Consider the following 12,811-nt stretch of genomic DNA (forward strand, 5'->3'; position numbering starts at 1 on the left):
AGCCAGACAGATGACATGGCACAAATTGGGCAAAAGAACCGAACTAGATGCGGATGGGAATAAGATGATGGTACACACATCGGATGGGGAAGCGTGGAAACATTTCGATGGATTGCATGAGGATAAAGCGGCAGATCCAAGGAATCCTCGAGTCTGCGCCGCCACAGATGGTTTTAATCCCTTTGGCATGACGGCAACCCAATACAGTTGTTGGCCTGTATTTGTCATTCCACTGAATCTCCCCCCCGGGCAGATTATGCAAAGAAAGAACATATTTCTGCCGTTGATAATTCCAGGGCCCAATTATCCGGGGAAGAATATGAATGTGTACCTGCAACTGCTTAGGGATGAATTGGAAGAAGCTTGGGAAAATGGGGTCAAGACATACGATGCCGCTAGAAAAGAAAACTTCAAAATGCATGTGTGGTACATGTACTCTATGCATGACTTGCCAGCGTATGCGCTATGCTCTAGATGGTGTGTGCATGGAAGGTTCCCGTGCCCCCAATGCAAGGCAGCTCTTCAGTTTCATTGGTTGAAGGAGGGTCGGAAGTATTCTTGCTTTGACTTGCATAGACAGTTCCTGGATCCTGACCATCAGTTCAGAAAAGACAAGAAGAACTTTACCAAAGGTAAAGTTGTCAAAAACTTGGCACCACATGCGTTCACAGGCCAACAGATCCTGGATCAGTTAAACGCCCTCGAGCCTGATCCAGAGCGTCTAGGGTATTTCAAGGGGTATAATTCAAAACACGCCTGGACTCACAAGCCATGCTTCTGGGATCTGTCGTACTTCAAAGACCTCCTTCTTCCACACAATATCGACATGATGCACACTGAAAAGAATATCGGAGAGGCTATTTTTGGTACATTGTTCGACATAGATGGGAAGACAAAGGATAATATTAAGGCTAGAGTCGATCAAGAGACACTATGTCATAGACCGTTACAAAACATGCGAGAAGGCAAAGGAAAGCAGAAGTGGTCGAAGCCAAAGGCCTGGTTCAATCTTGGAAGGCCAGCTATGAGGGAAATTATCTTGTGGGTCAAAATGCACTTGATGTTCCCCGATGGGTATGCAGCGAATCTAAAGAGGGGAGAGAGTCTTGAAAAATTAAAAATATTTGGTCTCAAGAGTCATGATTGGCACATATGGCTAGAGCGGGTAATGCCGGTGATGTTACGTGGCTTTATTCCTGAGGATGAATGGCAAGTACTGGCGGAGCTGAGCTATTTCTTCCGTGTTCTTTGTGCGAAATAATTGTCGCCTGGCATGGTAGAAGACATGGAGGAGTTTGCACCGGAGTTGTTGTGCAAGTTAGAGAAGATCTTTCCACCGGGCTTCTTTAATCCAATGCAGCATTTGATTTTACATCTACCGACCGAGGCAAGATTGGGTGGGCCGGTGCAAGATCGTTGGTGCTATGCAACTGAGAGGATGCAGAAGACCCTTCGAGCTAAATGTAAAAATAAGCGTAGAATTGAAGCATCGATGGCTGAGGCATTCATTACTGAGGAGGTGGCAAACTTTGTGACAACACACTACGAAGCCAAAAATCATCATTTGCATAATCCGAAGCCTCGGCACAATGATGGAGAACCTAAAAAAGGTGGGTCCAACCTCAGCCTATTCAAAGGGAAGCTCGCACTAGCCGGTGCTTCGAAACCAATAACGTTGGATATCGAAGAATGGCGGAACATTTCTTTGTATATCTTCAACAACCTAACAGAAGTGCGGCCGTACATCGAGTGAGTTCTCGGCACATTTTCCCGTAACTTCTAATTCATTTGAACTGCTCTTATTCCCGGATATTTCAAACAGCCGTTACGTCGTCAACTTCTCGGATGGAGCGGTGATCGAAAATGATTCCGTCGAAGAGTATGAGCTTCTGTCAAAGACAGGAGGCGGCTATCCCGGTTTCATCTCTTGGTTCAAACAAACGGTAATTATCAATAATGGACCATTTCATTCTTGGTCTAACTTGCGGCTAATGCAACAACCATTTCGTATTAAACTTGTAGGCTAATTCAGAGTCTATGGATGCCGAATTGAGACAAGTCGCTAATGGTTTTGACTATAAGGTCCGTTCCTTTGAGAAATACAACATGAACGGGTATCTCTTTCGTACCTTTGGCAAAGAGCTATCTATGCCCGACCGGAAATCTACAAATTGTGGTGTCTCTGCTATCGGCGAAGGTGTTATCGAGTATTATGGAAGAGTTGAAGCAATTTATGAACTTCAATTCTATGGTGAAAACCCACCGAACGTCGTAGTGTTCAAATGTTATTGGTTCCAGCCGAAGGAGACTAGAAGGACTCATGAACATATAGGACTAGTCGAAATCAATCCAAACACCCATTTAGATGTTCCCGATGTCTATATTACGGCTCAACAGGCGACCCAAGTTTTCTACCTACCGTGGGCATGCCAAACGGATAAGAATCTGGAAGGTTGGTATGTTGTTTATGAAGTGCCGCCACATGTCAGACCACCTCTCCCAAATGAACAGGATTATGAACCTCACATTAACCCAGACACATATGATGGAGAATTCTTCCAAGAAACATGTCTTTCCAAGAAACGTTTCAAGAACTGCCGTGCTTCATCCAAGAACATGGAAGTAGACAGCAACAATGAATCCGACTCCAGCCCTGAGCCGGAACCAGAAGACCTGGAACTCGTAGAGGTTACTGATGCGGATGACCTGTCAATGCTTCAACGATTAAAGGAAGGCATTTCACAACTTCACGCCGTTGAACCCGATGAGCACGTCATTCATGAAGACATGCGTGATAGTGATGATGATGATGCATTTATTGATGATGATTATTAGTTTGTAAGATTCACAACTTAAATTATATATATTTTAATCTTTATTATTCATGTACATATTATTATTCATGTCAGTCATTCAATTTTTTTATGTTGTACTAATTTCTTTTAATCTTTATCATGGCAGGTGTTGAAAGATGGTGGGCGCGGGTCCAGATCGCTCGACGGGTTCTTCCCAGGCGCCCCGCACGAGGGGTGGTACTTCCATTCCACCCCTATCTCTCCGTAGAGCCTTGGCAGACAGTCTTTCGACACCAGCCGTGGGTTCTTCTTCGTCGGCGGCATTGCCCGCTGGGAGAGGTGCTGGTCGGGTAGGGAAGAAGGGGAAGGGTACAGGGAGAGGTGGTGGCCGCGGAAGATCCAGGAGGACTGTTGAGCCGTCCTCGCCACCACCAGCAGCTCATTCACCCGAGCATAGGACTAGTATGGTCGACCCGTTTGTGGAGGAGGCTACGGGGACTCCGGTCCAGGAGCCTGGTGTTCACGGGCATTCGTCCCATGAGACTCCGGTCCAGGAGCAGCCTCGGGTCGAGGTGCACTCGGCCCAGGAGCAGCCGGAGGAGACTACGGTTCCGGAGGCTTCACCCGACGTGGAGAGGTCCGGATGGGAGCCTTGGCCGGATCGTACCGAGTTGCCGGATTGAACTGAGGGTCCGGGTGGCTCAGGGGGCGGGGATGGCGGGGATGAGCTTACGGATAGCGAGGGCGATGTGCAGGTGGACGGGGCCCCGGCTACCATGTACAAGCGTGGTAGTACACGTCTCCTGGTCGCTCCGGCTACCCGCGAGCAGAGGCCGGTGATTAAACCTGAAGGAGATAGGTAAGTACATTTACCCTTTTTTTAGATTTTGCCTTCAAGTTTGTTCAAATATCTAATGCGCTGACCTTATCATACTGCAGGGGATGGGTACACCCTCTTGGAGTCCGTAGGCCGAACTCCGTCCTTGGTGTGCTTTGCCGGACAAATTTCCCGGGGTTTGTCACGTTGCCTGGTAAGGGTCAGGTTCCTGCACTAGGATTTACCTGGGAGCACTACCAGGCTGCGCAGGCCCCGCTGGAGGAGATTATAGATGGTGTCTTGTGCCACACGAGGGCCGAGATGGTGATCAGGAGCTTTTGGGTAAATTATCCTTTTACATATTCTAAAATTAACAATATAGCTAATTATGGTACTAATCGGTGTTTTCACGTTTGATTGCAGACCTTCTATAGGTGTGAGGATGGATATGAGGAGGCGGCGGCCAGGGTTCTCGAGGTCGAGTGTAGGCGGTTACTACAGAACTTGCGCCACGAGGCTCGGCCGCAGGCTATTCGAGATTACTACGCCACGCGTGGTATTAAGAAGGAGAAGAAGGATTGCCGCGGAAAGTTTCTCAAGAAGGAGCAATACATGAAGGTAATTACCTATTCTTAAGTCCTTCTACGTAGTTTTCTTGATTTCATTCATAGGCGTAGCGCTGAAAATTCTTTCTAATAACTTACAGGTGCGCCCGAGATGGTGTGCGGATAAGATGGATTGTTGGGAGGCGTTGGTTGATGAGTGGTGCACAGGCAGCTGGCGAGCCGTCCACGATAATGCGAAGGATCAGCGTAGCCAAATGGTTGGTCTGCCACACCATCAAGGCAGCGCCAACTTACTTCCGTTTGGATGAAACTGGGTATGTGATTTGCTTCATGATTCATGCAATTCATTCTTATGCTAATATTTTGTTCCTCTCTTTTAGGCGCATCACAATAAGACTGAGATGCCACACTTGTACGACGTTTATGGCATGGCCCATATTGCCTCGTACAAGAAGGCGAAGGCATTCTCTGAGTCTGACCTGGATGATCCCAGTAACTTCACCAACATATCATCCCACCAGAAGCTCGTGGCATACAGGGACGCGGGGAAGGCTACGAAAGGGGATGACTTTAACCCTAGCCAGGAACCTTTGGATCCAGAGCTGGTGATGATATCTGGTGGCGGGAGGCCCCATGGCTCGAAAGCCATTGGAGATGGGATAATACGTTGTCCACTCACTCTTCCGGAGATCAAGGCGCGCCAGTCGAGCAACTGTCCTGAGATAACGCGTCGTCCACGGCCAGTCGAACTTGCCATCGAGGTTAGTTGTACGGACTAAGAACACTTTCATCCATTTCATTATGTGTGTCACCATAGATCATTACTGTGGTAACGAGGAATGGTTTTTCAGGATGCTCTTCAGAAAGAGAGAGCGGCAAACGAGGCTGCTCTTGAGAAAGAGAGATTGGCAAGCCAGGCTGCTCTTCAGGCTGCTCTTGATGAGAGGGCCCGGAATGAGGCGGGTCAACGGGCCCTGTACGAGCTTTTTGTGGTATGTTTTTTTTCACATTAGGCAAATCATGTGTGTAATGTCTGTTTCAATACTAACTAATACGACCCACTCTTTAGGGTCTGTGCGAGAAGAGCGGTCAAGTCCCTCCGCCGATGCCCGTCTTCTCTTCGATTGGCACGGTGAGTTTCATTATAAACTAGTATTAATAATTGAGTGTCATCATGCTAACCGAGACATTGCAAAATAACTTTTCTGCAGAATAACTCCCGAGCGGCATCGCATGACCCTTCTCCACGGCAACCGTCTCCAAACGAAGCCGGCGCGAGCAACCGTGGTGTTTCTCCTCCTTGATGACCACTACGGTAAGTTTCTCCTCCAAACTTAGCTGGTTTTCCTCTAAAATGAGATAATTAGCCAATTTAGCTCCAAGAAGACATAATTAGGTAATTTAGCTCAAAAAAGACATAATTAGGTAATTTAGCTCAAAAAAGACATAAAGAGGAGGAGGAGGAGGAGGAGGCAAGGCCAATTTGGCGTCCCAGCCGCCAGAATGTCATCGTGAGGGCGTCGAAGTCCCACATGATGGGCCCGAGGGTCCGGAGCAAGTCCACACCAAGGATGAAGTCGAAACAGCCAAGGTCGATGCCGGCACAGCTAATGGAAAAGTGTTCGCCCCCGATGGTGATGGGAACGTCGCGGCGAGTCCATGACACCGGAGGCGGTCACCGTTGGCCACCGTGATCCGAAGGCACTCCCCGCCCGTGGTTCGGGGCGCTGGAGGTGTTGCTGTCGATGGCGGCGGCGGCTGCTGGTGCGGCGCCGGAGCCTGCACCGTGGTGGCCGGTAGCGACTGGTGGGGCAGCCCCCCCCCCAGCGGCGCGGTGGTGGCCGGCCACACCGGCCAGGGAGTGCCCGCGGCGTGGTAGTGCTGCAGCAGCAGCTGCGGCGGCGGCGGCGGCGCCCCTCCATGGAGTGGCTGGAAGGCCGGGGTGGCCCACGGCAGCGACGGCGGCCCGTAGGTAGTGGGGGCGGCGCTCGGCGGCGGGGGTTGGGTCCCAGCGAGGTAGAGGCTGATGCCTCGGACCGCTTGGACAAGCTCCCGCAGGGTGCCCGATATCGCCTCGGGCGAGAGTATGGGGAGCGGCTCCTCCGCGGTGATGATCGGCACTAGCGAGGGAGCGGTCCCGGACGTGAGCGGCAGCGGCGGCTGGGCGGTGGTGGTGGTTTGCGGCAGTGGGGCGGTGGTGGTGTTGAGCGACGGCGGTGGTGGAGGGAGCGACATGATCAGCCTGGAATCTCTGGATACCAAATTGGTAGGACTAGGGTTCCTACCGGGCCTCCGGTGTAGGTTGTAAGGGCAGGGAGGAGGGGAGCGAGGGCTGGAGCGGACGCGCCGGCGAGATGGCGCCGTCGCGGCTAGGGTTAGGTGCGGCGGAGGCTAGGGTTCCGGCTCCTTGGAGAGCCGGGCAACAGAAGATAATATCTTTATTGCTTGATCTCAATTGATGTCTTACAACTAGTATTTATAACTCGAGCCTAAGATAACTTTCCTAAAGTAATTTACCTAAGATAACTTGCGGGCCAAGCCGCTAATATTAACGCCCAATGGGCCTACGCCGGCCATAGGCCAAGCCGGTCATAACAGAGGAGGAGGAGGAGGAGCAGGAGGAGGAGAAGGCCAAGGACCTTCTATCCGTCTCCTCCTCCTCCTTCTCCTCCTCCTCCTCCTTCTTCTTGATTTCTTCTTCTTCTCCTCCTCCTCCTCTTTCTTCTCCTCTTTCATATTATCCTTGCTTTAATTAACCCAACAATGACATAATTAGCCCATTTAGCTCCAAAATACCATAATAAGCTCAAAATGGCATAAGAACCTTGGTTAGCTCATGAATATTATATACTTAGCTTGTTTTCCTCTAAAATGACATAATTAGCCCATTTAGCTCAACAAAGACATAATTCGGTAATTTAGCTCCAACAAGAGAAGAGGAGAAGAAATAGGCAAAATGAAAAGAAAGAAGAAGAAGAGATGAAGAAGAAGAGAAGAAGGAGGAGGAGGAGGAGAGGAGGAGGAGAAGGCCAAGGACCTTCTATCCTTCTCCTCCTCCTCCTTCTCCTCCTCCTCCTCCTTCTTCTTGATTTCTTCTTCTTCTCCTCCTCCTCCTCTTTCTTCTCCTCTTTCATATTATCCTTGCTTTAATTAACCCAACAATGACATAATTAGCCCATTTAGCTCCAAAATACCATAATAAGCTCAAAATGGCATAAGAACCTTGGTTAGCTCATGGATATTATATACTTAGCTTGTTTTCCTCTAAAATGACATAATTAGCCCATTTAGCTCAAAAAAGACATAATTAGGTAATTTAGCTCCAACAAGAGGAGAAGAGGAGAAGAAATAGGCAAAATGAAAAGAAAGAAGAAGAAGAGATGAAGAAGAAGAGAAGAAGGAGGAGGAGGAGGAGGAGGAGGAGGAGGAGGAGAAGGCCAAGGACCTTCTATCCTTCTTATCCTCCTCCTTCTCCTCCCCCTCCTCCTTCTTCTTGATTTCTTCTTCTTCTCCTCCTCCTCCTCTTTCTTCTCCTCTTTCATATTATCCTTGCTTTAATTAACCCAACAATGACATAATTAGCCCATTTAGCTCCAAAATACCATAATAAGCTCAAAATGGCATAAGAACCTTGGTTAGCTCATGGATATTATATACTTAGCTTGTTTTCCTCTAAAATGACATAATTAGCCCATTTAGCTCAAAAAAGACATAATTAGGTAATTTAGCTCCAACAAGAGGAGAAGAGGAGAAGAAATAGGAAAAATGAAAAGAAAGAAGAAGAAGAGATGAAGAAGAAGAGAAGAAGGAGGAGGAGGAGGAGGAGGAGGAGGAGAAGGCCAAGGACCTTCTATCCTTCTCCTCCTCCTCCTTCTCCTCCTCCTCCTCCTTCTTCTTGATTTCTTCTTCTTCTCCTCCTCCTCCTCTTTCTTCTCCTCTTTCATATTATCCTTGCTTTAATTAACCCAACAATGACATAATTAGCCCATTTAGCTCCAAAATACCATAGTAAGCTCAAAATGGCATAAGAACCTTGGTTAGCTCATGAATATTATATACTTAGCTTGTTTTCCTCTAAAATGACATAATTGGAATATTTAGCTCAAAAAAGACATAATTAGGTAATTTAGCTCCAACAAGAGGAGAAGAGGAGAAGAAATAGGCAAAATGAAAAGAAAGAAGAAGAAGAGATGAAGAAGAAGAGAAGAAGGAGGAGGAGGAGGAGGAGGAGGAGGAGAAGGCCAAGGACCTTCTATCCTTCTCCTCCTCCTCCTTCTCCTTCTTCTTGATTTCTTCTTCTCCTCCTCCTCCTCCTCTTTCTTCTCCTCTTTCATATTATCCTTGCTTTAATTAACCCAACAATGACATAATTAGCCCATTTAGCTCCAAAATACCATAATAAGCTCAAAATGGCATAAGAACCTTGGTTAGCTCATGAATATTATATACTTAGCTTGTTTTTCTCTAAAATGACATAATTAGCCCATTTAGCTCAAAAAAGACATAATTAGGTAATTTAGCTCCAACAAGAGGAGAAGAGGAGAAGAATAGGCAAAATGAAAAGAAAGAAGAAGAAGAGATGAAGAAGAAGAGAAGAAGGAGGAGGAGGAGGAGGAGGAGAAGGCCAAGGACCTTCTATCCTTCTCCTCCTCCTCCTTCTCCTCCTCCTCCTTCTTCTTCTTGATTTCTTCTTCTTCTCCTCCTCCTCCTCTTTCTTCTCCTCTTTCATATTATCCTTGCTTTAATTAACCCAACAATGACATAATTAGCCCATTTAGCTCCAAAATACCATAATAAGCTCAAAATGGCATAAGAACCTTGGTTAGCTCATGAATATTATATATTTAGCTTGTTTTTCTCTAAAATGACATAATTGGCCCATTTAGCTCAAAAAAGACATAATTAGGTAATTTAGCTCCAACAAGAGGAGAAGAGGATAAGAAATAGGCAAAATTAAAAGAAAGAAGAAGAAGAGATGAAGAAGAAGAGAAGGAGGAGGAGGAGGAGGAGGAGGAGGAGGAGGAGAAGGCCAAGGACCTTCTATCCTTCTCCTCCTCCTCGTTCTCCTCCTTCTTCTTGATTTCTTCTTCTTCTCCTCCTCCTCCTCTTTCTTCTCCTCTTTCATATTATCCTTGCTTTAATTAACCCAACAATGACATAATTAGCCCATTTAGCTCCAAAATACCATAATAAGCTCAAAATGGCATAAGAACCTTGGTTAGCTCATGAATATTATATACTTAGCTTGTTTTCCTCTAAAATGACATAATTGGAATATTTAGCTCAAAAATAAGGAGAAGGAAGAAGAAGAAGAAGAAGAAGAGAAGAAGAATAGAAGGAGAAGGAGAAGAATAAGGAGGAGGAGGAGGAGAAGAAGAGAAGAAGAAGGAGAAGGAGGAGAAGAAGAAGGAGAAGGAGAAGGAGCCCTCCTTCTTCTCCTTCTTCTTCTCTCCTTCTTCTCCTCCTTCTTCTCCTTCTTCTTCTCTTCTTTTTTCTTCTTCTCCTCCTCCTTCTCCTTCTCCTTCCCCTCCTCCTCCTCCTCCTTCTTGTTTTTCTTCTCCTTGTTCTCTTATTTCTTCTTCTCTTTCTTCTTCAATTTAGCTTATTTGTCATATATATGTTGTTGTTCTTCTTCTACTTACTTTCTTATTCCCATTTTGCAGATTGGATGTACTACATGCATGGAAGCTGGCGTTGGAGTGCTTTAGTTTCCGTTTTTATTTGAGTTGATGAACAATGTGTTGGTTCTTTGTATGTGTTGATGAACAATGTGTTGATGAACAATATATGTGCAACTATATGTATGTATATATGGATGAAACTTCGTATGTGTTGGTTCTTTTGATATATGGGATGTACGTTGATGAACAAATGGCATTGATGAGCTTTATATGTATATCATATATGTGTTGTGATCTATTTATGATATATGTGCTCTGAATTATATGTATATGTGCTGTGAAATAGAAAAAATAAATAAAAATGTGACAATATAGGATCTTTGCCGTCTGCCAGCTGATGGCAAAGGCCTTTGCCGTCAGCTGACCGACGGCAAAGGTGCCACGTGGCGCCCAGCTGTGCAACCTGGGCAGTAGCAGCTGGCCATATAGTCTCTTTGCCGTCTGCCGGCTGGGTGGGCAGACGGCAAACAAGAGGGCACAGAGGAGGGGGCAGAAGACAAAAGTGGAGAGAGGGGGGAGGGGAGGGCACGGCAGACGGCAAAGATAGTCAAGGGGGCAGATGGCAAAGATGGGGGGGAGGAGAAGGCGGACGGCAAAGCTTGACCGGGAGGCAGACGGCAAAGATTGCCGAGGAGGCAGAGGACAAAGGCACCGTTAACCCCTAACGGAGGCAACGCCTCTCGGCTTCCATCCCAAACTCTTTGCCGACTGCTCCTCAGGAAAGCTGACGGCAAAGAGCTTTGTCGTCCGCTTTAGGGGGGCAGACGGCAAAGAAGGTCCGATGCCGTCGTAGGCTGATGCAGAAAATTTGCCGGCCGTGACAATCTTTGCTGTCTGTGGTACTGTCTTTGCCGTCCGGGTATTTGTCTTTGCCGTCTGTGATGGCAGACGGCAAAGAACGTGATTCCTGTAGTGGGCCTTATACTTGGGTGATATCTGAGTGTGGGGATTTGTAGTCTGGAAACCTAGTCGATAGACAAGGGTGCAAGAGTTGCGAACGAAATCCTACACTCCCTGTAGGTAGGGCTGGGCGAGAAAGGGTCCCCTCTGAAGCCTATAAGTTAGTAAGCAGGCCAAATATTCCACCGGGGGATTTTTAGTCCTCTCTCTACCAGCCAGAACCTAGAAGGACACTTCACACCCGATTTGACACAGCTAGACTGGAAACACTACTTGTCAAGAGCACAGACCCCAGTATAGAATACTTTTTTGAGTATGTTGGTAAGGTCCGGTCATCCTCTTCTGTGCTTGCACTTCTGCATAACTAGGGGGCACGACAGATGTCGTACACTTGAGTGGCAAAGGAAAGCGAGACCGTACTTCTTTTGCCATGCCTGTTCTTACATAAGGTTCCCGCAGAAGATCAAGTTTGTGAGCCGTGTGATGGGAAACCTGGCGTATTGGCTTTTCTTTTTTCTTTCTTTGGAGTCGGGTTCTAAAGACAAGACAGGAAATCGGTTTTTTTGAATATCTCTCTTCCGGAGAAGTAAGTTTGTTCGATATCGAAAGAGTGCCCTCGAGAGACTAGACTGATAGTAACAGTAGTGCGCCTTCAGTTCAGGAGAACTGTTCACAAGCAGTGGTTATGAGCTCTTTCTTGTGGAGGTTCAGAATAGGTAATTCCTTCACTTCACCATCGAAAATCTATTTTACGGTATAGGCGCTTATGACCTCCCCCTCTATGCCTTGCGGTAATGATTGCTCGATTTGGTACCGCTCGCGCAGCCCGCACCGAAACAGTGCTTTACCCCTAGATGTCCAGCCAACTGCTGCGCCTCAACGCATTTCGGGGAGAACCAGCTAGCTCTGGGTTCGAGTAGCATTTCACCCCTAACCACAACTCATCCGCTGATTCTTCAACATCAGTCGGTTCGGACCTCTGCTTAGTTTCATCCAAGCTTCATCCTGGTCATGGATAGATCACGATCCGTTGAAATACGATACGAAGGAAACAGACTTCAATCCCTCATTCTTATTGTTTGTTCTTCTGATCCCCTTGTTTTTCACTCGCTTAATTCGGAAGAGGAAAACGACAGCAGCTAAAGTGAGAAATAAACAACTGCTCGGAAAGCTTCGGTTTGAGCGTTGGTTTTGATGACAGTGAAGAAAGCTCGCCCAAAAGACGTACGTGGAACCAATGATACCAAAAAAAGAATCAAATATGAGGAGAACTGGGTGCATTGGTAAACAGCTCCGCCATAGCTTGTACGACTTCTGAATACTATTAATGGAGCTCTCTGAATAAATAAGTAGATACAGGAGGACTACATACACGTGCTCTCCGAGTAGGGAAAGTGAGAAATCTACGGTCTTCCATCCGCGGATGTGACAAATCCAATCCAATTTGGTCTTGTCCCGTGGCTCGGACCGGTCGCGTAAATGCAGCTACCACTACGACGGGATACTCTAGTTATTTACTCTGTTTCAATCCCTATTTGGTCGGTACTAGTACTTCGGAATCAAGGGCCCAACAAGTGATATCATGAGTCTTTGGCCGAAGAACTAGCGGATAAGAAGGTTATTCCATAACTATATAAAATCCATAGTCACGCTCAGCATGCGAAAGCTTGTAAAAATGGTATCCCCTGCGAAAACCAATAGGATTTGTTGGGCCATCGAACACTAGTTTCTGGTTTCTCAAGACCTTGAGGCAAGGGCAGTTACGCAACATTTTCTCAATATTGAATGTGCATTTTTCCCGCATTTTTTCGATTCTACGAGGGCGAATCGTAACTAGAAGAAGGCCTCCGAACTGCTTCAAATCAAGAAATTGTGGGGATCCCTGAAAGAGTCGAGGTCTCTCTGGACTTCTCTTTTGCCTCTCTCCCAGATTCAGAAAATGGGAGGAAGAGGGCCTCTCGACGGGAGTGATTCCCCGAAAAGAGATTGTTCCCAGCATCCTCGAGTTCGTAGTCAAACTCACCTTCATCCACCTTTCATGGACTGGCGCGG

This window comes from Hordeum vulgare, chromosome 6H (assembly GCF_904849725.1).
Source record: "Hordeum vulgare subsp. vulgare chromosome 6H, MorexV3_pseudomolecules_assembly, whole genome shotgun sequence".
Lineage (NCBI taxonomy): Eukaryota > Viridiplantae > Streptophyta > Magnoliopsida > Poales > Poaceae > Hordeum > Hordeum vulgare.